Source organism: Sminthopsis crassicaudata, chromosome 4 (assembly GCF_048593235.1).
Source record: "Sminthopsis crassicaudata isolate SCR6 chromosome 4, ASM4859323v1, whole genome shotgun sequence".
In the NCBI taxonomy this organism is placed as follows: Eukaryota; Metazoa; Chordata; class Mammalia; order Dasyuromorphia; family Dasyuridae; genus Sminthopsis; species Sminthopsis crassicaudata.
Window position 1 is genome coordinate 331,615,915 of NC_133620.1, and position 25,238 is coordinate 331,641,152.

Sequence of the window (25,238 nt, forward strand, 5' to 3'; positions counted from 1 at the left end):
TTGTTTGCACAAAAGTTTTCCAAACATATTTTCTTTTAATGTTTTGATTTTTGTTTCTCTTCTTCCAGACATTCTTTCACTTCTGTGATTTGGCATTCCTAATTAATTGTTTTCTCTTTTGTTCCTTTCAGATTTCAGTTTTCTGTTTTATTTTTGTCGGAAAGGCCACAAATTCTATTCTCACAATTCTTCTTTCTCTTTTTAAAAGAGAAAACATGGAATAGCATATTGGGGTTCCATGTTTTCCTCAGTTTCCACATGGTCCCGTCTCATCATATCTTAGATAATTTTCCCTTATTTTATAGCATTTCTTCATAAGCCTGAACTCATTTACTAGATTTTTAGAAGCAATATTTCATTACATTACATATTTAAGGTCTTTTAATTTTCTTCCTCCCAATATTTTTAGTAATTTCAATCTTTTTTCTCCTTATTTTGTTCTATTGTGTATGTATGTATGTTGTTGTTGTTGTTGAGGAGTTTTTATTTGTTCCTTTTGAAATTTTTAAAATTTCAAGTTTATTGATCTTTCATGTCTCTTAAATATTGATAGATAATTTTAGAAATATAAATAAAGTCTTGACAATTGTTTTGTCTGAATCCAAAAGTTTCTGTTTATTGTAATCCTTTTCTCAGATTAAATTTTGGTCAGCATTCTTCTATCATTCAAAGTTATTTTCCTTTACATTGTTGTAATCATCATGCATACAATTTGTTCTCTAATTCTCATTTCATTCTGCATCAGCTCCTACAAGTTCTTCTAAGTTGCTCGGAATTCTTAACTTTTTTATGCTCTATCTCAAAATAAATGTTACAATTAATTTATGCACCTTGATTTGTCGAGCTGCTTTTGTTATCTGAGGAACACCTATTTTTGCTTCCAATTCTGATTTGGGCTATAAAAAGTGTTACAATTAATATTTTTGTACTTATCTGACCCTTTTATCCATCTTTAACCTTTTGGGGGTATAAACCTTATAGTAATATGATTGGATCAAGGAGTGTGAATAGTTTCATAACTATTTGGATATGGTTTCAAATTGTTTTGTCAAATGATTTGATTAGATTACAACACCATCAATCTTCCCACAGAGCTTTCAAAATGGTTCATTTTTTTCTTTTTTAAAAATATTTCCTATTTTTTACTATTTTTTACAGTGTGATAAGTATAAGGCAGAATCTCAGAGATATTTTAATTTTTATCTCAGTGGAAAACTTTTTTTTTAACATAGGTGTTATGACTTTAGTTTCTTCTTTTGAAAACTAATTATTTCTATTCTATGATAATGTATCTGTGGGAGAATAACTCTTGTTCTTATGATTTTTTTTTTGGTGGTTGGTGGTGGTGGTCATTTATTTAGTCATGTCCAACTCTTGATAATCCAATGGACCATAATACACTAGGTCTTTCTATCTTCCACTATTTCCCAAAGTCTGTCCACATTTATGTCCATGGAATAGCATGTTGGGGTTCCATGTTTTCCTCAGTTTCCACATGGTCCCGTCTCATCATATCTTACATAATTTCTCCTTATTTTATAGCATTTCTTCATAAGCCTGAACTCATTTACTAGATTTTTAGAAGCAATATTTCATTAAATTACATATTTAAGGTCTCTTTAAAGACAATTCTACATGTTCATTTTAGATAAATGTTTAATATAATAAGAAAAACACACCATTAATTAAAGCAACCCTATATATTTAAAATAATCCAACTTTGTGAGAGTATGTAATCTTTTAAAATGCTGCTGTTGCCTCGTTTCTAAAATTTTATTTGAAACTTTACTTTAATATTAATTAGATATATTAGTCTTTAATTCTCTTTCTCTATTTATGCTCTTCTGGCTTAAATATCAGAGCTATATGTACTCCATGGTAGTTCAGTGGTATCCCTTCCCCATCCCCATTTTTACACAGTTACATAATATTGAAATTATATTTTTTAAAAATTCATATGGTTCTATACTTTTTCTATCCTTCAGAAGTTAATTTGTGATTTGTTTGATCTATTTCCTGTACTATTTGTCTGGGGATACTATATTTTTATGAATATTATTTCAATTATTTTTCTTTAACCAGTTGGTAGTTACATAATTGGCCAATGTAGTTCCTAATATTTACTCTTCATCTACTATGAATTCAGTTTTTTTTTTGTTGTTTGGTCTTTTCTTTTTTAAATCAAATTATGTATTTTATGTATTTAAAAAACACCTCCATATTCTAATTTCCAATTCCATGGTTTTGTTTTTGTTTTTTTAATTGTATTTTGTTCTCCTTTCTTTATTCAGTTAGTGTATATGTGTGTGTGTTGTTGTTGTTGAGGAGGAGGAGGAGTTTTATTTGTTCCTTTTGTAATTTTTTAAATTCCCAGTTTATTGATCTTTTATGTCCTTTAAATATTGATAATTTTAGAAATATAAATAAAAAGTCTTGACAATTGTTTTGTCTGAATTCAAAAGTTTCTGTGTATTATAGTCATTTTCTCATATTAAATTTTCTCTTGTTTCTATAAGTTCTTTATTTCTATGGTTTTATATTCTTTAGGATTTATACTAGTTAATCTTCATTTAAGTTTGAATCACCTTCAAATCACCTTTATTGTTTGTCATTTTATTATGGTCAGTAAAGAATAAGTTTAATGTACTTAAATTTCTGATAAGTTTAATATACTTTTTTGTATCCTACACATGATCAATTTTGGTAAAAAAATTTTGGTAAAAAAATGTCATGCAAAATTGAGGAATTCAATAATTCTCATCTTAATTGAATGAAACTTCATTTTTATTTTTAATAGATTATTTAGGACTGATACAGGAATATTAAGGTACCCAACTAGTATAATTTTGCTTTCTCCTTAGTTTGATTAATTTTCACTTTAAATATTTAGATGCCATATAATTTGATATATATATATATATATGTATATATATGTTGAATTTATTATTTATTATCCCTTATTTATTTAATTATTTATTATTTAATATCCCTTTTCATCTATGTTTACTCTTGCCTAAAATGAGATGTGGTTTTCATTATTACTTTATTATTATTATTATTATTATTATTATTATTATTATTATGCTTAAGACATAATAAATTCTTCCCCAAACACTAATTTTAACTGCATGTGAATATTTATATTTATTGTATACAATATGTTGTTGGATTCTACTTTCTAATCCATTCTGCTGTTCTTGTCTAGATTACAATTGAGTTTATCCCATTCATAGATATGATTATTAATTGTACTTTGAGTGCCATCATATTCTCTATTTTTCCATTCTTTTCTGCATACTTCACTGTTCACAAGGAAGAATGTCAAAAAAGAAAAGGAATGTGAATAGTCGACAGTCAATAAGCATTTATTAAGTGTTCATTATGAACCCAGTACAAGACTAAACACTGAATACAAATTCAAGTAAAAAGAAAGACAATCTTTGATTCTGGGAGTTCATGTTGTAATGGGGAGATGATAATATATACAAAGGAAATGAAAAGTGAATGGGGAGAGGAGATGGGAGGAAGTAACAATGCAGGTTATGATAATGATAATCAGAGGGTCAGGAAGGGCACAGCCAGGAAAGGTATGAAGGACAGCTGCCTTTAGCTATCTATATGAAAACAACTCACCTTTGGGAATAGAAAATCTCAGTGATGGGGGAATCTGCCAAAATGAATAGGATACAGAAGAGGAGGGACCTTCCAAGGTAAGAATTCAACTGAGGCATAATGGTGAAGTTTAGCTAAAGGAGAAAGATGGGACAAAAAAGGAGTGAAGGATTAATGACAATAGCTTGATCAAAGTTAATCTTACCCCATTTGTTTGCCCCTTATCTCTTCATCTAGCTCAGAGGCCTAACTTGAAGTTTCAAAATCTTTCAGAAGTGGAGTATGTTTAATCAAACATTTTAGAAATAAACCTCTCCAAATTTAGTTTCATTGGTCTTTGATCTCAAATAAACTATAGGTGAATTGGCCATATGTTAGAAGGTTTTCTTACCTCTTACTCCTGGCTTTGACAAGAACTGAGGGTAACCACGTCACCACAATTTATATTATAATAGGATTTATGTTTGTCTTAAAGGCAATGAGAGTTAGTAGACAGAAATTTGGCCTAAGATACAGAAAGACATGGATCGAAGACCTGGTTCTGAACCTTATTGACTGTGGGACCCTGTACAAGTCACATTAACCTCTTAGTGATCTAAGGACCTCACACTATAAGATACAGCAAGGTACATTGCCATAGGGAACTTCTCCATCTAGAAGTTTCCTGGAGCAATAACAAGTTTAGTTCCTATGCATGTTGTTGTTCAGTCATTTCATTCATGTCTAATTCTTCATGATCCCATTTTCTGGTAAATATACTGGAATAATTTGTCATTTCTTTCTCATTTATTTTACATATGAGAAAACTGAAGCAAACAGGGTTAAGAGATTTGCTAGTAAATGTCTGAGGCCAAATTTAAATTCAAATCTTCCTGATGTTAGGCTCAGGGCTGTACTACTTAGCTGGTCCTATGAATAGCTTATTGTTAAAAATAATAATAATAATATTAATCTTAATATGTGGTTATCTATTTGTAAAATGCTTTGAAGCTAGAAACAGTCTACCTAGTGTTTTTATCTGACCTGATAGTAGGATACCACCATAATTCAGTACCTTATCACCTCTTAACTAATTAATTGTAATAGCCTCCTAACTGTTCTTTTTGTCTCAAGATTCTCCCCACTACAATTCATTACCTTATTTTTAAGCCACTACTCTTAATCCAGGCCCTCAACATCTTATACCTGGACTAATATAAATGTCTCCCAACCTCAAATCCCTTTTCATTCCAATTCATGCTCCAGAAAACTACCAAACTCCAAAAACTTCCTAAATTGAAGGTCCAACCATGTCGGTCCCCTATTCAATTAGCTCTAGTGTTCCCTTATCCCATCAGATATCAAACATAAAATCTTCTGCTTAACTTTCAAAGCTCTTCACAACTTGGCCCCAGATGACTTACTAGACTTATTATAGAGGAATACCCTTCATGCACTATCCAGTTCCATCAACCCCATCTTCTTACTGTTCCTCATACATGGCATTCTACCTCCCATCTCTGCCTTTTCACAGGAAGTCACTGGGCTTGATATTCCAATCCTCTTCACCTCTTCATCTTACTATCTATTGTTTCCTTCAAGACACAATTTTAAGCACATACTAACACCTTTAAACACAAGACCTTTCCTGATTTCCCCAACTTCTAGTGCCTTCCTGTCCCCCCCTCAAAAAAAAATCTTGCAAATCTCGCCTGTGATACTTACTAGCTGTGTGACTCTGAGAAAGTCACCCTATTTGCCTCAGTTTCCTTATCTCTAAATTGAGTTGGAAAAGAAAATGGCAAACCACTCCAGTAATTTTGCCCAAAAAAATGAGGCCATAAAGGGTTAAACAGAATCAAAATAACTGAATAGTAACAAAATTACACAGAGTAGGAGGCCATAAGACTAGCCACCTTATTACCTTGAGCCACCATGGCAGCTGGATCTGGAGCTGCTACTTTTTTTGCTTTAGCAATGGTCCATTGCCAGGAGATATGAGTATCCTAATGACAAAATTCTGAATGTATTGCTGGGGAGAACATATTGGGAACAAAATTTTTGTAAGTCTTCATTCTTGAGAAATCATTGTTTTTATTTATAGGCTACCTTGGAGCCTCCAATTTTCTGCTCTGCAGTTTAAGCAGCAGTTTGTTCTGGTGGCATTGGATATAATCCTCAGGAGAACAAACAAGGGTCAGGTCAAGCAGAGCTGTGGAAAGCAACTGAGAAACATTTGCTGAGGACTTAGCCACAAGAGGCCATGAGATGAGAGGACAGAATGAAGAGTGAGAACAGAAATGCTGGCAAGCAAACTGGTCTTGAGGTTTCTGTCATGAATACAAAGACTAACAAGATTAAGGGAAGTCAACCAGTCAACATGCATTTATTAAGTGCTTACTCTTTGCCAAGTACTGTGCTAAGCTCTGAGTATACAAAGAAAGGCAAAAACAAAGTTCCTATAGCTCAAGGATATTCTCCACATTTTAATAGGGAAAATATGCAAATAACTATATATCTAGAAGAGAGAGAACAAATACACCATATGAATATAAATTATATAATATATGTATGTATAAATGTATATATATATATATATATATATATATATATAAAACATACATGTGTGTAAAGTAATTTCAGTGGCAAAGGCACTAGCAGTGCAGTGTCAGGGACCAACAAAGGACTCATATGAAAGATAGAATTTAGCTGATTATTGAAAGCCAGGATATGAACACAAAAAGAACTCAGCCATATGGCAAGTAGTAGACCCTCCAACCCAAGAAACTTCCTGAAAAAGATATTGCTATAATATCAGATTCCAAAGAAATGGATTTTCATCAGAGACAGACTTACCAGATTCTTCAGTCTGTTCTGAAGCCATGAAGAGAAAACGTACCCAATGCCTACTACTTTGTTTCTACTTTGACATGTCAAGATTTCATCTAGGTCTAAGTAATTTCTCAATTAACATTAATTGATCACTCCTGAGCAATTGTCCAGGGTCACAAAGTTAATGCCAGTTTTGAATTCAGGAAAATGTCTTCTGACTTCAGGCCCAGCACTCTATCTAAAATGACACCTAACTGTCCATATATAGATATACACAACATAGATAGAAAATTTTGGGGAGGAAGAACTTCAGGGAAGCAGAAAAGGTCTCATGTTTAAAAGTGGTAGTGTGTTTCTAAAGCTGTACCTTTAAAGAAACTACAGGTAATATCAACTCTAATCTCTTTCCTGAATTCAATCCTACAGCACTAATAGCCTGTTGAATATCTACACATAAAGGGACTGTCAGCATTTTAAATTCAGAACATCCAAAAATGTCAAATTGTCTTGCCCACTAGGCCACTTCTCTTCCAAACTTTCAAAATTTTTAAAGGCATCAACATCCTACAAAGCAATCAAGTTCTCAAATTTGGACCTGTTCTTGATCCTTCCCTCACCTATTTGGGCATTCAGATGCTAAGTTGAACTCTATGATATCTCTATCATCTGTCCTCTTCTCTAAACTTGTACAATTTGGCTGGCACCTTTCTTCAAGTACTTATCAACTAATTACAAAGTGCAAGATCAAATGAAGAAAAGGGAATGTAAAAGGAAGGGAAAGGAAAGAGAAAGAAAGGGAAGGGAAAGGAAGAGAAGAGAAAGGAAGGGAAGGGTAGGAAAGGGAGGAGAGGGAAAGAGAGAGAAGGAGAAGGAAGGGGAAGAAAGGGAAGGGACAATAATACCCCAGTATTTCTTGTGAAATGTTTGGCACAATGTCTATTATATAATAGGTACTTAGAAAATGCTTTTTGATTGATTGGTTGGATGTCAAGACAACAAAGAATCAGTTAAACTGAAAAGAAGCTACAGGATGTGCCCAATTTCAATACACTGATGGAAAGTTGTCTGCTTATATCTGATTTACTTTAGATATTCCCCCCCCAAAAAAAAAAAGGAAAGGAAAGGAAGGGAACATAAGGGAAAAAGAGCTAAAGAGGACAAGAAGGCAGGAGAAAAAGAATGGGAGAAAGTGGGAGAAGAATGGGGAGAGGAGAAACGAAAGAGAAGAAAAAAGAAAAATAAAGTGTTTACATTTTATTCAGGAGATACCTCCTGAATAAAGTTAGGACAAATGAAATAATTTGACAAATGGAATAATTTGAGTCATGATATGAAGTAATGCCTAAGCTGATTCTTAAAGATTATTTTGGCAGCTGTATCAAGGAAGGATTGGAAAGAGGAAAGACTAGCAATAGAGAAACCAATTAGCAAACTATTGCAATGGTTCAGGCTAACGTGGTAAGGGAGGGAAGTGGAGTTGAAGCCATGTGAGTGGAAGCGATATCAGTAGGAGCAACATTAAAGACTTAGAACCAACAATACTTGAAAACTGATTGGATGCGTGGATGTGGAGTGGTAAGGAAGAGGAAAGCATGCAGAATGACTCTGTGGTTGGGAAATGGGGTAATTGAAATGATGTTTGTATTTCATCAATCTCAACATTTCACTTTCAGGAGCCATTTGGTGTGTCCATCCTTTATGAGATAAGTATCAATAGGACGCTAATCTGCAAATGCACCATTTTGAATATGACGACACTAAGGTATTAATAAATATACAGTTTTCCCTATTTTTATTGAATCATAAAAATTGTAGAATGTCAGTGTTAGGAGAGACTTTCAAAATAAAATCTAGAATAAAAATAAGACATGAGAAGACTCCAAGATAGCACCAAAAATGAATAAGAAAGTGGTTGTCTCTTCCACCTACTCCAGACAAAAGTCAAATCAAAGGCCTGGAAGACCAAGAAGGCAATGTTTGCATTGCGCTCCATATTGGCAAACGTTAACATCTCCCCACTCTTTCTATGGACCCAAGACAGTGACTCCGAAGACAACCCAAGTACTTTGGAAAAAGTGACCCCACAAGAAACATATTTGGTCATTATGTCATCATCATGTTTTCCTTGACCACTGATTGCTAAAAAGAAGATAAAGCACAATAATATTCCAGTATTTGCTGTGGAATGCTTGTTATGGCGCCTATTATATCATAGGTACTTAGCAAATATTTACTGATTGATTGAATGTCAAGACAACAAAGAGTCAATTAGGTTGAAAAGAAGCTATAGGATGTGGTCAAGGTTAAAACACTGATGGAAAGATGTTTGCTTATATCTGATTTGTTCCAGGTTATGCTTTAGATGTGGCCAAAAAAAATGAATCTTCTAAACCAGAAGTGTCAAACAAATACCTGGGAGCCACAAACAGCCCACAACACTCTCAAGTGAAGTCTGAAAGCAAATTAAAATGTTTTGTATTTGACAAAATAAATAAAAATACAAAAAAGTGCCAATATCATTAAATTTAAAACTAAGTCAATATGGAGCCTATAGAGATTTTCATGTGTTCATTAGTAGATCCTATTTCTGTTTGACTTGACATCACTAATCTGAACTATGATCTACATAGAACAAAGTTTTCTCTAAACCAAACCAAACCAAACCATAAAATATCAAAGCCAAATTATTTATCAAATATCAGGTAGCCCCCAACTCCATGTTACACATAAAAAAACTGACATGGAAATAGGAATAGATTTGATCATCATAACAGAAATAAGAAATAGCAGACAGGATTCAAATCAAAATCTTTTCAAATACTTTTCTCCTGGACTAGGGGTTCTTAACCTTTTGTGTAGCATATGGATCCCTTCTTGAAAGAATAGTTTTAAAATTCATAAAGTAAATATATATAAAATTATGAGTGAAACCAAGTATATTAAAATAATATAAAATATTTTATAATTTTATAATAAAAATAAAAATTTAAAATATAGTAATTTTTACAAAATCCTATGCAGTTTATATATATGTATATATATATATATATATATTATATAGAAATGAAAAGGAAATAGTTATAGTCTCTGTTCAGAAGTTTATAATCTAAGAATCAGAACTTTCACAAGAAAAATTTATATACATGTATATACACACATATGTATATGTATGCATGAAATATATTTTGTCTCCTCATTAAGACTATCCTCATTGAGACTATAAGGGAGCAGCATGCTTCAGTGGATAGAGTACCACGTCTACTAGGGTCAAGAAGACTTGAATTCAAATTTGGCCTCAGACATTTCCTAGTTGTGTGACCCTGGCAAGTCACTTAACCATGTTTGCCTCAGTTTTCTTATTTGTAAAATGAGTTGAAGAAGGAAATGACAAGTCACTCCAGGATCTTTGCCAAAAAGTTCTAAGTCAGAAGTGACTGAAGCAACTCAATAATAAGACTATAAGAATATACATTGTATCCTTTAAAGACACACATTGTGGCATCCACTTCTTCTATATCCTCTATAGCACCTATTATGGATTTCAGTACATAGTAGGTGTTAAATGAATCATTTGCATATCACTGACATACATTTTCAAGGCTTACAGTGACTGACTATATTTATAATCTCCTGCCTCCTCCCAAAGCTTTCAGATGGCAGGATGATCCCTAATTATTCTGGACATCATAGCTTTCTTACTGGGATATTACCCTGTTCATAGTTACTGAAAGAAGAGCTTCTATATAGCTTCCTACAACACAAAACTAAATCAGGTGGGAAGCTGATGGCTTTTCTGAAACCTAGGGCATTGACCTTGAAAATTCTAATCACATGTCTTCATGGAAGGACCTTAAAGTTTCTCTACCTATATACTCCTTCCTCAATAGTTAACATACTCCCACAGCCTCTTACTCGGTTAAGTTCTTGTGATACTGAACCTTTGCCTGCCTCAAAGAACAACCCCCACTTACTTGCTGTTGGTTCCCTCATTCCTTTTCATCTCAAATTCACAATCTACCCACTTTCCAGTTTTCCACTCTAGATATGCCTTGCACCTTCTACAATACCCTTTAAAATATTTACTTCATAATTACTTTAAAAAAAAAAACATATTACTTCTTCTTTTGCTGCTTCTATTTTTTTTAATTCACCCAGACCAGGATCCTTGCCATGATACTACCCCTAGTCACCTTTTCTAATTCTGGCTTCATTCTCATTCATTCCCTTGATTCATTGGTTAAGTTGGGATCTGGATTATCCTTGCTTCCCTTATCCATTTCTAGACTCTCTCAGTACTACTATTGTTCAGCAACTTATTCTATAAGGCTCACTTTGTCCATATTCTTGAACATTTCCTATCCCTTTTCAGTCATATCTCACCCTTGGCAAAGACACTGAAATGGATTGCCATTCCTTCTCTAACTCTTTTAGAGATGAAGAAACTGAGGCAAAAGAGGATTATGTGATTTGGCCAGGGTTTGAACTCAGGAAGATGAATCTTCCTTACTCCAAACCAAGAAATACTCCAAACTCTTATCCACTGCACCGTCTATATAGCTGCTGCTTTGAACATACTCACATATATGCAAATATGTTTGCCACAATCCTCAAATGTCCCACTTCCCTTTCCCATAATACTTAATTTCCTTCATCTAATCATGATTTTTATTTTTCTGTCTCTTCATATATCTTGCTTCTCTCTAAATTTACCATTTGTCTTCATAGTAACCTCAGTCTCTTTAACTATAGTACTTAGGTAGGCCCTCACCCCGTCTCTGACTGTATGCTTCTTTCCCATCATGCATCCATTAGTGAATATTTCAACTCGATATTAGCCTTTATTCTTTAATCATTTGTTCTCTTGTTCTATTAATACCTGTGCTTTGTCATACCTCAACTCTAAATTGTTCCCAATATCTGCCTTCTTCACTCCTCATTAGGATTAATGTCCTTCATCACCTGGCCTCTCTTTCTCTCCATTGTTTTTACACCTTATTCCCTCCACATGTTTTCTTTGATCCTATGAATGTACACCTTGCTATCCCTTGTATAAGACCTTTCATCTCCTGATGTTTTTTATTACTTCCATGCTTGAATTCTGCTCCTTCTAAATTCCTATTTCCTAACGTTTTTGACTTTATTCAAGTCCCACCTAAAATTCCATCTTTTCTGAAAAGCCTTTCATAGTTCTTAATTTTAGTACCTTCTTTCTGAGATTAACTCCAATTTATCTTTTCTATATCTTGTTTGCCCATAGCTATTTGCCTTCACCTGTTGTCTTCCCCATTAAAACATGAGTTCTTTTACATGAGTTTGTATTGTCTCTCTGTGTGTGTGTGTGTGTGTGTGTGTGTGTGTGTTCTCAGACTTTAGCACAAGGTAGGAGATAATAAAATTTTATTGATGTTCCTTGATGTGACTTGATTTCCTACATTCTATAGCAGGGGTTCTCAAACTATGGCCTGCAGGCCAGATGCGACCCGCTGAGGACATTTATGCGGCCTGCCAGGTTATGGAAATGTGGCAAATGGGCTGAGAGGCAAAGACAGAGTGTGAGCTTTTTTTTTTTTTTAATACTTTTTGTTTACCAGATGTGTGTGTGTGTGTGTGTGTGTATGTATGTATGTATGTATGTACATATGGGCAATTTTACAACATTGACAATTGCCAAAACTTTTTGTTCTAATTTTTCCTCTCCTTCCTCCCCCCCCAGATGGCAGGTTGACCAATACATGTTAAATATGTTAAAGTATAAATTAAATACAATATATGTATACATGTTCAAACAGTTGTTTTGCTGTACAAAAAGAATCGGACTTTGAAATAGTGTACAATTAGCCTGTGAAGGAAATCCAAAATGCAGGCAGACAAAATTAGAGGGATTGGGAATTCTATGTAGTGGTTAGGCAATCCTAAGGTTTCAGGGATTTTCCCAGAATACAGTCTCCCTCTAACCATTGAAAAAATAAAAGATGTTACTTCAATATGACCAGGTAAAGAAAGAAACTGGGGCAGGGAACTAATATGTATGGGAGTGCTGAGTTTAAAAAGAAAAGGGTAGTGGAATCATATGGAATCAGTCTTACCTCCCTAGAATCTATTTGGAGAAATGACTATAGCTAATAAGAAGGTAATTCTCCAATATGGGAGGAGGTTGAGATAACCTTGTGGTCCAACTTAAGAGTAAACCCATTATCAAAGAAGGAGTCAGAAAATGAGTAACAAGGGAATGTAAAAGAAAATGCTAAACATGAAAAAGATCAAGAGGAAGAAAATTCAACTAATTCAACTAAGAGTCCAAGCTAGACTACAAACAGATAAATCAATGAAGATACTAAAATTGGAAAGGAAGACATCTACATTACATACTCCTCTAGATAAATATCCTATGACAAAATGAATCAACACATCATGAAACACAGAACTCTAAAGAGATTCCCAAGAAGGCATGGAATTGCAATAGGATATTCTAGAATGATTCAAGAGAGAAATAAAAATCTTGGACAAAAGTAAGAAGCTAAATAAATTGTAGCATGTATGGCCTGCTCAATAGAAATAATTAAGAAAATAAAAACAATTAAACTTGAATTTCTAGTGAAAAATCTTTCCAAAGAAGTTAAAAGGGAGAACCACAAATTGGAAATACGAATATATTTAAATGAAGGACAGTCTGGAAAAAGAAAAAAAAAAAGAAGAAATCTGAAATGAGAGACTTTGAAAAGTCTTTGCCATTTAGGAGAGGGAATTATTGAGTTTAGAGACTGATTGTGGTTTGGGAATCCATATAAATCTAACCTTATTTATCTATGTCTTGAAGTCAATTAGGATAAGAATAATCCATGAGTTCTATAGCACTTCCAGCTATAAAAGTGGAGAACAGGCCTGTGAAACTGCATATATAGAATATATTTAAAATGAAATTTCTCTTGAAATAAGGAATTGTAGATCTTCCAGCCATTCATTGATCCTTAAGGTTCCAGGTTATTTGCATATGTTCATTTATTGTTTCATTAACTTTTAAATTACTTATGTATATTAATACTTTATGCCCAGCTCTATTCTGGAGAAGTAGCAATTAGATGAAAAAAGGTATAGGGCTTTAGTCACCTTATTCCAAATACTGATTCAGTATCAAAAAAAAACAAAAACAAAAAAAAACCCTGCAGCCAGAACAGAACTGATTGCCAGAGAAGATAAACTTATCTCTGTGTGAAGACAAAAATATCCTACACCTAGAAGTACAATCTTAAGAGAAAGAGTCTCCTGTTTCAAAGCTTAATGTAAAGAAAGTCTTGACAAACAAATCAGTGGCCAACTTAAGGAAAGCTCTTGTGAAATAGTACATATACTTGCTGTGCAATATGATGGGTCACACAAAGCAACATTAAGATTTCATACAGACTTCCGGCAAAGATGGCGGCGAGGAGGCAGACAGCTGCTTGAGCTCCACATTTTCTCTCAGAATTTACTTCATGACAAGCCTCGGAATTAATGCTTGACGGGAAAAAAACTCACAAATAATCACCAACAGAAGACAACCTTGAAATTCGCCAGAAAACTTCTGTGTTTGCTCGGGGGAGGGACGAACAGACTGGGCTCAGACTGAGGAGGGCAAACAGTGAGAGCAAGACAGGCAACTCACACTGTCCAGACCCAAGAGGGGAGGGGTGTGATCTCTGCCATTTCTGTGAAATGAACTTTACCACAGTGTGGCAGCAAGCCAGGAGCAGGAGAGAAAGTGTAAACACTGGAGGTAAAGAATAAAACCCCAGAAATCTACTGTCTCTCGACCCTGGCTACCACACCCTCACCCAGTGTGACTCAGTGCATTCTTAGAGCCTCAGAGCACAGACACTGCACGCAGCCATTGCTGTCCTGCTAGTGCCTCACTGCTGTCTTCCGCAGTCTGTAGAAGAAGCCTGGTAACCCCATCCAGCCCCATGCCCCACCCCAGAAACAGACCAATTGTTTCTTTTGTCAATTTGTTTTCTTCCATTCCCACTCTGACAAAATGGAAAAATTTAAAAGGGCTCTAACCATTGACAGCTTCTGTATGGAGAAAGAGCAGACTTCAAACCCTGAGGAGACTAATAGCAGACTGTCTCCAGAGGAATCCCCTAAGGGGGATATGAGCTGCTCCTCAATACACAAAACTCTCATAGAGGAAATCAAAAAGGCTCTCACAAGAGAGCTAGAAAAGAAATGGGAAAAGGAGAGGGAAGCTTGGCAAGAGAGTCTGGAGAAGTCATCCCACGCATTTAAAGACAGAGTGGCTAAAGAAATCAAATCATTGAGAAATAAAATTAGTGAATTGGAAAAAGTAAACAACTCCAAGGAAAACAATGAGTGGGAAAAAGAAAAGAGCTCTCTAAAAAATAAAACTGATGAAATGGAAAAAAATTCCATAGAAGATAAAAGCTCAATTGGATAATTACAAAAAGATATAAAAAAAAAGTGAGTGAAGAAAATACATCATTGAAAATTAGAATTGAACAAGTAAAAATGAATGACTCAAGGAGAAACCAAGAAGTAGTCAAGCAAAATCAGAAAAACGAAACAATTGAAAAGAATGCCAAGTACCTTATTGGAAAGATAACAGACCTGGAAAACAGATATAGGAGAGACAATTTGAGAATAATCAGACTCCCTGAAAAATGTGAGAAAAAAAGAGCCTGCACACTATTTTCCAGGAAATTATCAGAGAACTGCCCAAACATTTTAGAAACAGAGGGTAAAATAGACATTGAAAAAATTCATCAATCACCTACTGAAAGGGATCCTAAAATCAAAACACCAAGAAATACAGTAGCCAAGTTCAACAACCATCAGATGAGGGAAAAAATATTAGAAGCTGCTAGAAAAAAGCAATTCAGATGTGGAAGAGCCACAATAAGGATAACCCAGGATCTAGCAGCATCCACATTAAAGGAACGAAGGGCCTGGAAAATGATATTCTGAAAGGCTAAGGAACTTGGCATGCAGCCAAGAATAACTTCCAGGTAAGGAGATGGACATTTAACAAAATAAATGAATTCCATCTATTCTGGATGAAAAAAACAGATCTACACAAAATGTTTGATCTTCAAATATAGAACTCAAGAGCTTTCTAAAAAGGTAAAAAGAAATCTCGAGAACTATATTTCTGCCATAAAGATATGTAAAGGTAACATGTATAGTTTGTCCTACAAACTAGAGGTATAAAGGAAATTATATCATAAAAAAGGTTAAAGTGGTGGTACTATATCTCATGAAGAGGCAAAGGTAACCTATTATATCTGAGAGAAAGAAAGGAGGGAGATGAAGATAGTGTGTATCAATAGACAAATTTGATTTATGGTGAAACTTCTTCCACTTCATTGAAAAGTGAGAGGGAAGGAGTAAGCTAAGGAGAAGGAAATACAGAAATTGTGAGGAAAAGGGGTAAAATAAGGGGAGGAACTTTAAGATTGGGGAGGGATACTAAAAAAGGAGGGCTGTGAAAATTAAGTGGTGCTCACAAGCTCAATACTCAGTAGGGGGGTAAGAGGGAAGGAAAGGAGAAAAGCATAAGCAGGGGTTAACAGGATGGCAAGCAATATACAATTAGTCATTCTAACGATAAATGTAAATGGGATAAACTTCCTCATAAAGAAGAAGCAGTTAGCAGCCTGGATTAAAAGTCAGAATCCTACTATATGTTGTTTACAGGAAACACACCTAAAAGAGGGTGACACATTCACAATAAAAGTAAAAGGGTGGAGCATAATCTACTATGCTTCAGGTGAAGACAAAAAAAGCAGGAGTAGCCATCCTCATCTCAGATCAAGCAAAAACAAAAATTGATCTAATTAAAAGAGATAAGGAAGGGCATTATATCCTGCTAAAGGATAGCATAGATAATGAAGCAGTATCAATATTAAACATATATGCACCAAGTGGTGCAGCATCTAAATTCTTAAAAGAGAAATTAAGAGAGCTGCAAGAAGAAATAGACAGCAAAACTATAATAGTGGGAGATCTCAACCTTGCACTCTCAGAATTAGATAAATCAAACCACAAAATAAATAAGAAAGAGGTCAAAGAGGTAAATAGAATACTAGAAAAGTTTGATATGATAGATCTTTGGCGAAAGCTAAATGGAGACAGAAAGGAATACACTTTCTTCTCAGCAGTTCATGGAACATATACAAAAATTGATCATATACTAGGGCATAAAAACCTCAAAATCAGATGCAGTAAGGCAGAAATAGTAAATGCATCCTTTTCAGATGACGATGCAATGAAAATTACATTCAATAAAAAGCTGGGGGAAAATACAACAAAAAATAATTGGAAACCAAATAATCTCATACTAAATAAGATTGGCTGAAACAGCAAATCATAGACATAATTAATAACTTCACCCAAGATAATGACAATAATGAGACATCATACCAAAATGTGTGGGATGAAGCCAAAGCAGTAATAAGGGGAAGTTTTACATCTCTAGAGGTCTACTTGCATAAAATAGAGAAAGAAAAGGTCAATGAATTGGGCTTACAACTAAAAATGCTAGAAAAGGAACAAATTAAAAACCCCCAGACAAACGCAAAACTTGAAATTCTAAAAATAAAAGGTGAGATTAATAAAATTGAAAATAAAAAAATATTGAATTGATTAATAAAACTAAGAATTCATTCTATGAAAAAACCAATAAAATAGACAAACCCTTAGTAAATCTGATTTAAAAAAGGAAAGAGAAAAAGCAAATTGTTAGTCTTAAAAATGAAAAGGGAGAACTCACCACTAATGAAGAGGAAATTAGAACAATAGTTAGGAGCTACTTTGCCCAACTTTATGCCAATAAATTCGATAACTTAAATGAAATGGAAGAATACCTTCAAAAATATAGCTTGCCCAAATTAGCAGAGGAAGGAGTAAGTAGTCTAAACAGTCCCACTTCAGAAAAAGAAATAGAACAAGCTATTAACCAACTCCCTAAGAAAACATCCCCAGGACCAGATGGATTTACATGTGAATTCTACCAAACATTTAAAGAACAACTAACTCCAATGTTATATAAACTATTTGAAAAAATAGGGATTGAAGGAGTCCTACCAAATTCCTTCTATGACACAGACATGGTACTGATACCTAAACCAGGTAGGCTGAAAACAGAGAAAGAAAATTATAGACCAATCTCCCTAATGAACATTGATGCTAAGATCTTAAATAAAATATTAGCAAAAAGACTACAGAAAATCAACCCCAGAATAATACACTATGACCAAGTGGGATTTATACCAGGAATGCAGGGCTGGTTCAATATTAGGAAAACTATTAGCATAATCTTCCATATCTATAACCAAATTAACAAAAATCATATGATCATCTCAATACATGCAGAAAAAGCATTTGGTAAAATCCAACATCCATTCCTACTAAAAACACTTGAGAGTATAGGAATAAATGAACTATTCCTTAAAATAATAATGAGCATATATTTAAAACCGTCAGTAAACATCATATGCAATGGTAATAAACTGGAACCTTTCCCTGTAAGATCAGGAGTGAAACAAGGTTGCCCACTATCACCATTACTATTCAATATTGTACTAGAAACACTAGCCTCGGCAATAAGAGCCAAGAAAGAGATTCAAGGAATTAGAGTAGGTAATGAGGAAATCAAACTATCACTCTTTGCAGATGATATGATGGTATACTTAGAGAACCCCAAAGACTCTGCTAAAAAAGCTATTAGAAATAATTCAGAACTTTAGCAAAGTTGCAGGATACAAAATAAATCCACATAAATCCTCAGCATTTTTATACATTACCAACACAATTCAAGAGCAAGAGATACAAAGAGAAATTCCATTCAAAATAACTGTCAATAGTATAAAATATTTGGGAATATATCTACCAAAGGAAAGTCAGGAAGTATATGAGCAAAATTACAAAACACAAAAATAAAGTCAGATTTAAATAATTGGAAAAATATTAAGTGCTCTTGGATAGGCCAAGCAAATATAACCAAGATGACAATACTCCCTAAACTAATCTATTTATTTAGTGCTATACCAATCAGACTCCCAAGAAACTATTTTAATGACCTAGAAAAATAACAACAAAATTCATATGAAAGAACAAAAGGTTGAGAATTTCAAGGGAAGTAATGAAAAAAAATCAAATGAAGGTGGCCTAGCTGTACCTGATCTAGAACTATATTATAAAGTAGCAGTCACCAAAACCATTTGGTATTGGCTAAGAAATAGACTAGTTGATCAGTGGAATAGGTTCACAGGGCAAGATAGTGAATAAAAATAGCAATCTAGTGTTTGACAAACCCAAAGATCCCAGCTTTTGCAATAAGAATTCATTATTAGACAAAAACTGTTTGGAAAACTGGAAATTAGTATGGCAGAAATTAAGCATGAACCCACACTTAACACCACATACTAAGATAAGATCAAAATGAGTCCATGATTTAGGCATAAAGAATGAGATCATAAATAAATTAGAAGAATATAGGATAGTTTACTTTTCAGACTCATGGAGGAGGAAGGAATTTGTGACCAAAGGAGAACTGGAGACCATTATTGATCTCAAAATAGAAAATTTTTATTACATCAAATTAAAAAGCTTTTGTACAAACAAAACTAACGCAAACAAGATTAGAAGGGAAGTAACAAATTAGGAAAACATTTTTACAGGTAAAGGTTCTGAAAAAGGCCTCATCTCCAAAATATACAGAGAATTGACTCTAATTTATAAGAAATCAAGCCATTCTCCAATTGATAAATGGTCAAAGGATATGAACAGACAATTTTCAGATGATGAAATTGAAACTATTTCTACTCATATGAAAGAGTGTTCCCAATCACTATTGATCAGAGAAATGCAAATTAAGACAACTCTGAGATATCATTACACACCTGTCAGATTGGCTAAGATGACAGGAATAAATAACGATGAATGTTGGAAGGGCTGTGGGAAAACTGGGATACTGATGCATTGTTGGTGGAGTTGTGAAAGAATCCATTCTGGAGAGCAATCTGGAACTATGCCCAAAAAGTCATCAAACTGTGCATACCCTTTGATCCAGCAGTGCTACTACTGGGCTTATATCTCAAGGAAATACTAAAGAAGGGAAAGGGATCTATATGTGCCAAAATGTTTGTGGCAGCCCTTTTTGTAGTGGCTAGAAACTGGAAAATGAATGGATGCCCATCAATTGGAGAATGGTTGGATAAATTATGGTATATGAATGTTATGGAATATTATTGTTCTGTAAGAAATGACCAACAGGATGGATACAGAGGGTCTTGGAGAGACTTGCATGAACTGATGCTGAGTGAAATGAGGAGAACTAAGAGATCATTGTACACTTCAACAACAATACTATATGAGGATATATTCTGATGGAAGTGGATATCTTCAACATAGAGAAGAGCTAATCCAATTCCAATTGATCAATGATGGACAGAATCAGCTACACCCAGTAAAGGTACACTGGGAAATGAGTGTAAACTGTTAGCACTTTTTGTTTTTCTCCTCAGGTTATTTTTACCTTCCGAATCCAATTCTTCCTTTGCAACAACAACAACAAAATTTGGTTCTGCACATATATATTGTACCTAGGATATACTATAACAAATGTATTTAATATGTATGGGGATGCCTGCCATCTAAGGGAGGGGGTGAATGGAAAGAGGGGAAAAATTCAGAACAGAAGGGAGTGAGTACAAGGGATAGCATTCTAAAAAATTACCTATGCATATGTACTGTCAAAATGTTATAATTATAAAATTAATTTTTAAAAAGTTAAAGAAAAAAAGATTTCATACAACCAGGAGGTAGGCCTGAGTTTTGTACATGAGGACTATATCCATTATCTAGGGAAAGATCCAGAATGAGAAAGTAAAGGCAATAACTTATACCAACATAAGGAAAATGCTACGTGTGTAGGTGGATCAATTGTACTAAAAAGTATTCCCACTAGCACATGGCAATGCAATGAGTAAAGAAAAAAGAACCAAGAAAAACATTTACCAATTAACCACAATGACATAAAAAGGGGGAAAAAACCACTGAAGATATCAAAAATCTTACCAATTCAGTAACCACTCTTGATGTCAGATGTCTGTGGTAAAACAGCAGAAGACAAATTAGATTTGGAGTGCAATGACTTTATAATTTAGATTCTCCTATTTACTGCTTATGTGATCTTGATCAAGTAACTTATCTTTTCTGAACCTTACTTTCTCATTTATAAAATTAGAGTATTGGACCACATAGTGTCTAATTTTGTAGAGGGCTGAAACTCTGAAACAAGAGAGCACTTAAGGCTAATTACCTATTCGATATGAGATAATAGCTCTATAAGCATATATTTAGATGATGTCTCTCCTCACCATTGGTACTTGCTGAATGCTTGGTGATGAGGTAATCTTAGGCAAGATGGAGGACTGAGGGAGAGAAGTCAGGGTCACTTGGCTGTAGAATGAGGAAGAGAGAGGCTGGAGAATCTGGACCCCAGAATCCAGGATACAATTTATTTACTTTATTATCAATTTATTTAAAGATGGATTGGAGATATGAGACAGAAGACTACCAGACTAATTAAGAGACCATTGCAAAAATGTAAAAGGTCATAAGCACCTGAATTCATGAGGTCACTGAGTAAAGAGAAGGCACACAATGTATTGTGGAGGTAGGCAGTTGAGATTTGGTAAATGATTACATATAAGGTACAAACAAAAGAATTAAGAATGTCTCTGTGGTGGTGGATGTGGGGTGGCTGGAAGAATAGAGGTGCTCTCAAGAAGATGAGTACTGTTTTGAACCTATTGAGTTTGAGATAATTGTATGGCACATCTAGTAGAGATAAGGTAACCAATAGATAGCAGATGATATGGTCCTGGAGTTCAGAAGAGACCTCATCAGTTTGTGGCTAATCCCATTATTCTTGTGAACTGGTATAGGAAAAGTCTGACTTTACTCCATAACCTCTATACTACAAAATGGAAAAAAGTTTTACGTGCATCCTGCTTACCTACATTATGAACATTCATTTAAAATTCCCATGTGTTTCTATTTCATTTCATACTCACAATCATATGATATAAATACTACATTATTTTTATCGTTGTTATTATTATTACCATTTATTACATTTTCCAAATGAAGAAAATGAAACTAATCCAGGTTAAATAACTTGTCTGTGGTCATTCAACTACTAAGTGTCAAAGTCAACTAATCAATGGATCAACAAACATTTATTAAGCATCTACTAGATGCCAACCACTATGATGGGTGCTAGAGACATGAAAACAAAATATTCTACAAGGGAAACTATATATAAGTATAAGCTCTGACTCAAGACTCCCAATGATTCTATTGTGTCTCCAAAGGCAGAGTTTCCTTATTTTTCATCTTCCTTCCTACCAAATCTCTAATATAAAATTTATATGTGGCTCATGTGTAGATTTCTCCAAAGATAGGCAATAAAATATCCCTTTTCAACATAAACATGTAATGGTTAATTATTGTACTAAATTTGAGGCAGATCCATTACAGAAAATGTATAATGAGAACTTACCATGAATCCATGGTAATCCATGAATAAATCCAGAAAAATAAATTCAAACATGCCTTTAGACCTTAGGACTTGCAAGTGTGATTAGTCTGCTACATAAAACCTTACAGGTTGTTGCTGATTGTCATCTTTTAATAGAACTCCTTTGGGATATTTGGGATATTTGTAACCTTTATGCTTGAAAATGGAAAATTAGTGTTGGCCCCTAGGGCTATCCAACAGAAAATTCCCCAGGCTTTGGGGCAAGAGGAGGGGAGAGGGAGAAAGCATTTAAGTCAATACTGGAATGATAGTCCTACTAGGTAACTGGGTCCTTTATGCATAGATGTCTCTGACACATGTGTTCCATAGAATAAAATATTAGTCTCACTCACTGAATGAAGATAAAAGGACATTCACACTGGGCAAAGCTATTCCAAGAGAGAGGGTGGAGTTGGGGCTACAGGGCAGACCCAGGACAACTTTGGCAGTCAATTTTCTTTTTTCCACTGTCTCTAGACTGAAAGTAATGCCAAAACAGCCAAAAACCTCAGGAGTCACCCCAGAGACACAGATAGTGTGTTCCCCTCCTCCAAAAAATAGTTGCACCCACCCAATAGCTTTTCCATGGAACTTAGCAGTAGCAACTGGGGCGTCATGAAGCATTAATTTTTTCCCTTGCGTGGTTTCCCACATTCTATGACCACCTGAGAACATGCCATGGAAAATACTGGAAACCTAGGTAAATGAAGGGGAGGCTGACATACATCACCCTGGCCTTAAAAGTAAAGGAGCAACTCCCCCATCCCTAAGAGTACACAGACATTTGATTGCAAACTGGTGGTTTCCGAGTTTCTTTTCCCTTCCTCTCCTCTCTTCTTATTTCCCCCAAATAAACACAAGTTCCTATTAAAACTTATTATGAGGGAGTAAAAAGCAAGTCTAGGCTGATTTACTGTCCATTTCCCTTTTGGCTCTGGTCACTTGGCCAGTGCTATTTTGCAGAAAAGGTAGGATTTCAGGAAAGCCAATGTAAGCCTTGGAGTGAACCAGGTGTATTGTTTTTTGTGTCTTTTTGTTTGTTTGTTTTTTGTCTGAGTGCTCAAAGTCATGGTGGAGGAAGGAAAAATGGGAGAATAATGAGTAAGATACTCCTGGAAGAAATACTAGTGAGGAGGTTAAACTAAGGAGTATAGAATATCCTACTGAGAAGTTTTCCTGTCTTAGTTGTCTAACACTGCTTTTCTATAACTCCTGTGCTACCCTAGAGTGAAAGGAAGAAGAAATTAAGTTTTTAATAACTAGCCCAGAGATGAGGGGCATGCAATAAGACAGAGATTCAGTCATGCACTGGGAAAAGTATTATGTACAAGACCTGGTGGACTAAAGATATGGGCTGAAGGAAAATCAAGTGGGACTGAGTCTGAATTAGTTGAGTAATTATATCTCCAAAGCAGTCATTAAATGATCCACTCAGCCTTGAAGGTAGGTCTCTACAAGAGCATTTTCTGAGATCTGTGCTTTGTCTTGTGTTGGTCAGCATTTTGATCATTGAGTTAGAAAATGTCATGGAAGAACTAGTTGTCATATTTGCAGATAACAGGAAGTTAGGTTAAGATAGTTACCTAACAGTTAAAGTCCAAAAAGTTTTCAACTAGAACAATAGGAAGAATATAATAAGGTGAAATTTGTAAAGGTCTAAATGAGTTCAAAAATTCAACTTCACACATAAAATGACAATTAGACAGGTGGTATGGGTATGCCATGGGATGTGAATCCTGGGAGATCTGAACTTAAATTCAGATTTATATTTACTAGCTGTGTGACACTGGACAAGTCATATAACCTCCTTCTATCTGTGTTCTCATCTATACAATAGGGATAATCATAGCATTTATCTCCCAAGGTTATTGTTAAGATAAAATGAGATAATATTCACAAAGTGTTTTGCGAGCCTTAAAGTACTGTATAAAAGATATAACTAGATAAAAGTTTTTGTAAAACATATATATGTGTATACATGTAAGTATACATATGTATGTATGTATGTATGTGGATACATAGATATGTATACACATATATAAAGTTTTAGTGGCCTACAACCTCAAAATTAGTCAATAGTGTGATACAGAAGCTAAATGAGTTTTTTATAGGCATGGTGCCCCAGAATGAAAAGTGATAGTTTTGTCATACTCTTCCCTCACCATTGTTCAAGTAACATTTCCATAGTTAGGAAATTTGTTTCTAAGCTAGAGAGCATCCATTCCTGATGACAGGAATGGATGTCATACCATATAAAAATTCATTGTAGGGACAAGATATGCTTAACATAGAAAAGAAAAGATTTAGGAAAAGCCATGATTAGCTGTCTTTGGAGAATCTAAAGTGCTAGGAGAGTAAAAACTAAACTTTTCTATTTGGTCCAGTAGGTAAGGACCTAGTAACAGTGTTTAAAAGGCAAGAAAGCTAACAATCTTGATATAATAACTGTAAAAATTAGAATTGTTGATATAAGTTCACAAGTTAATTGTAAAGGTTTGGGAAGTGATAAGATTCTCCAGATCATTCTACAACAATTAGCATTGAATACTCTCTAAATGAGTAGTTGTGAGATAAATATTAACCCCATGTCATTCAGTGGTGAAAGCAAAACACATTTATACTCTGCTAGTATTCATTGGAGGATATGGGTTATTGTATATATGAATTGTAAATAGTCAAATCTCAGATGATTAATGAATCCAGGGAATGCAATATTGCCAATGGTATCTTTGGTAATTTCCAGATGGGTCTATAGTCTCTTTTAAACTTGCACTAGACTTTTCCAGGCCTAACACACATATCAGAACCCCCATAATAATCACAGGATGGGACCTTGGCAACAATTTGAGGCTGAATTGTTCCAGCTTATATAATGAAAGGACTGTACATTTTACACTGGTTCTTATCAATGAGGCCCTGATTTGTTAAATCATTAAGTGATCAGAAAATGTGCCTGAGCTTGTGGAAAGTATTTTCTGAGTGTTAATTGGTTAGAATACAAGCATTTTTTTTCCTATGCTCATTATTGGCCTTTAACCCCTAGTGGATTCAAATTCAATACCCTGGTATCTTCAGGAAAATCTCTGAATGGTTATCATAATTAATCTAAGTATGACATATAATTGAAAGACAAAATGAATAGTATGTTCCATATGTACTCTGAGAGTAAATTTAAGAGATCCTGCTATTATTTTAGAGTAACCAGAATGAGGAAAGACTTTTTTTTTCAGAAGTTGGA

General features: G+C 34.4%; 1 long non-coding RNA gene across 6 annotated transcripts in view; it reads right to left on the reverse strand.

Moving 5' to 3' along the window:
- The window catches only part of LOC141538810 (uncharacterized), a 181,964-nt gene that overhangs the window by 48,454 nt on the left and 108,272 nt on the right, over positions 1-25,238 (reverse strand). For 5 of the 6 annotated variants that reach the window (XR_012481134.1, XR_012481135.1, XR_012481137.1 and 2 more), the window contains one exon: positions 3,634-3,746. This is a non-coding gene — a long non-coding RNA (uncharacterized LOC141538810). Of the gene's footprint in view, positions 1-3,633; positions 3,747-5,515; positions 5,624-25,238 lie in introns of all 6 variants that reach the window. The other variant, XR_012481138.1, reaches the window with a different exon arrangement.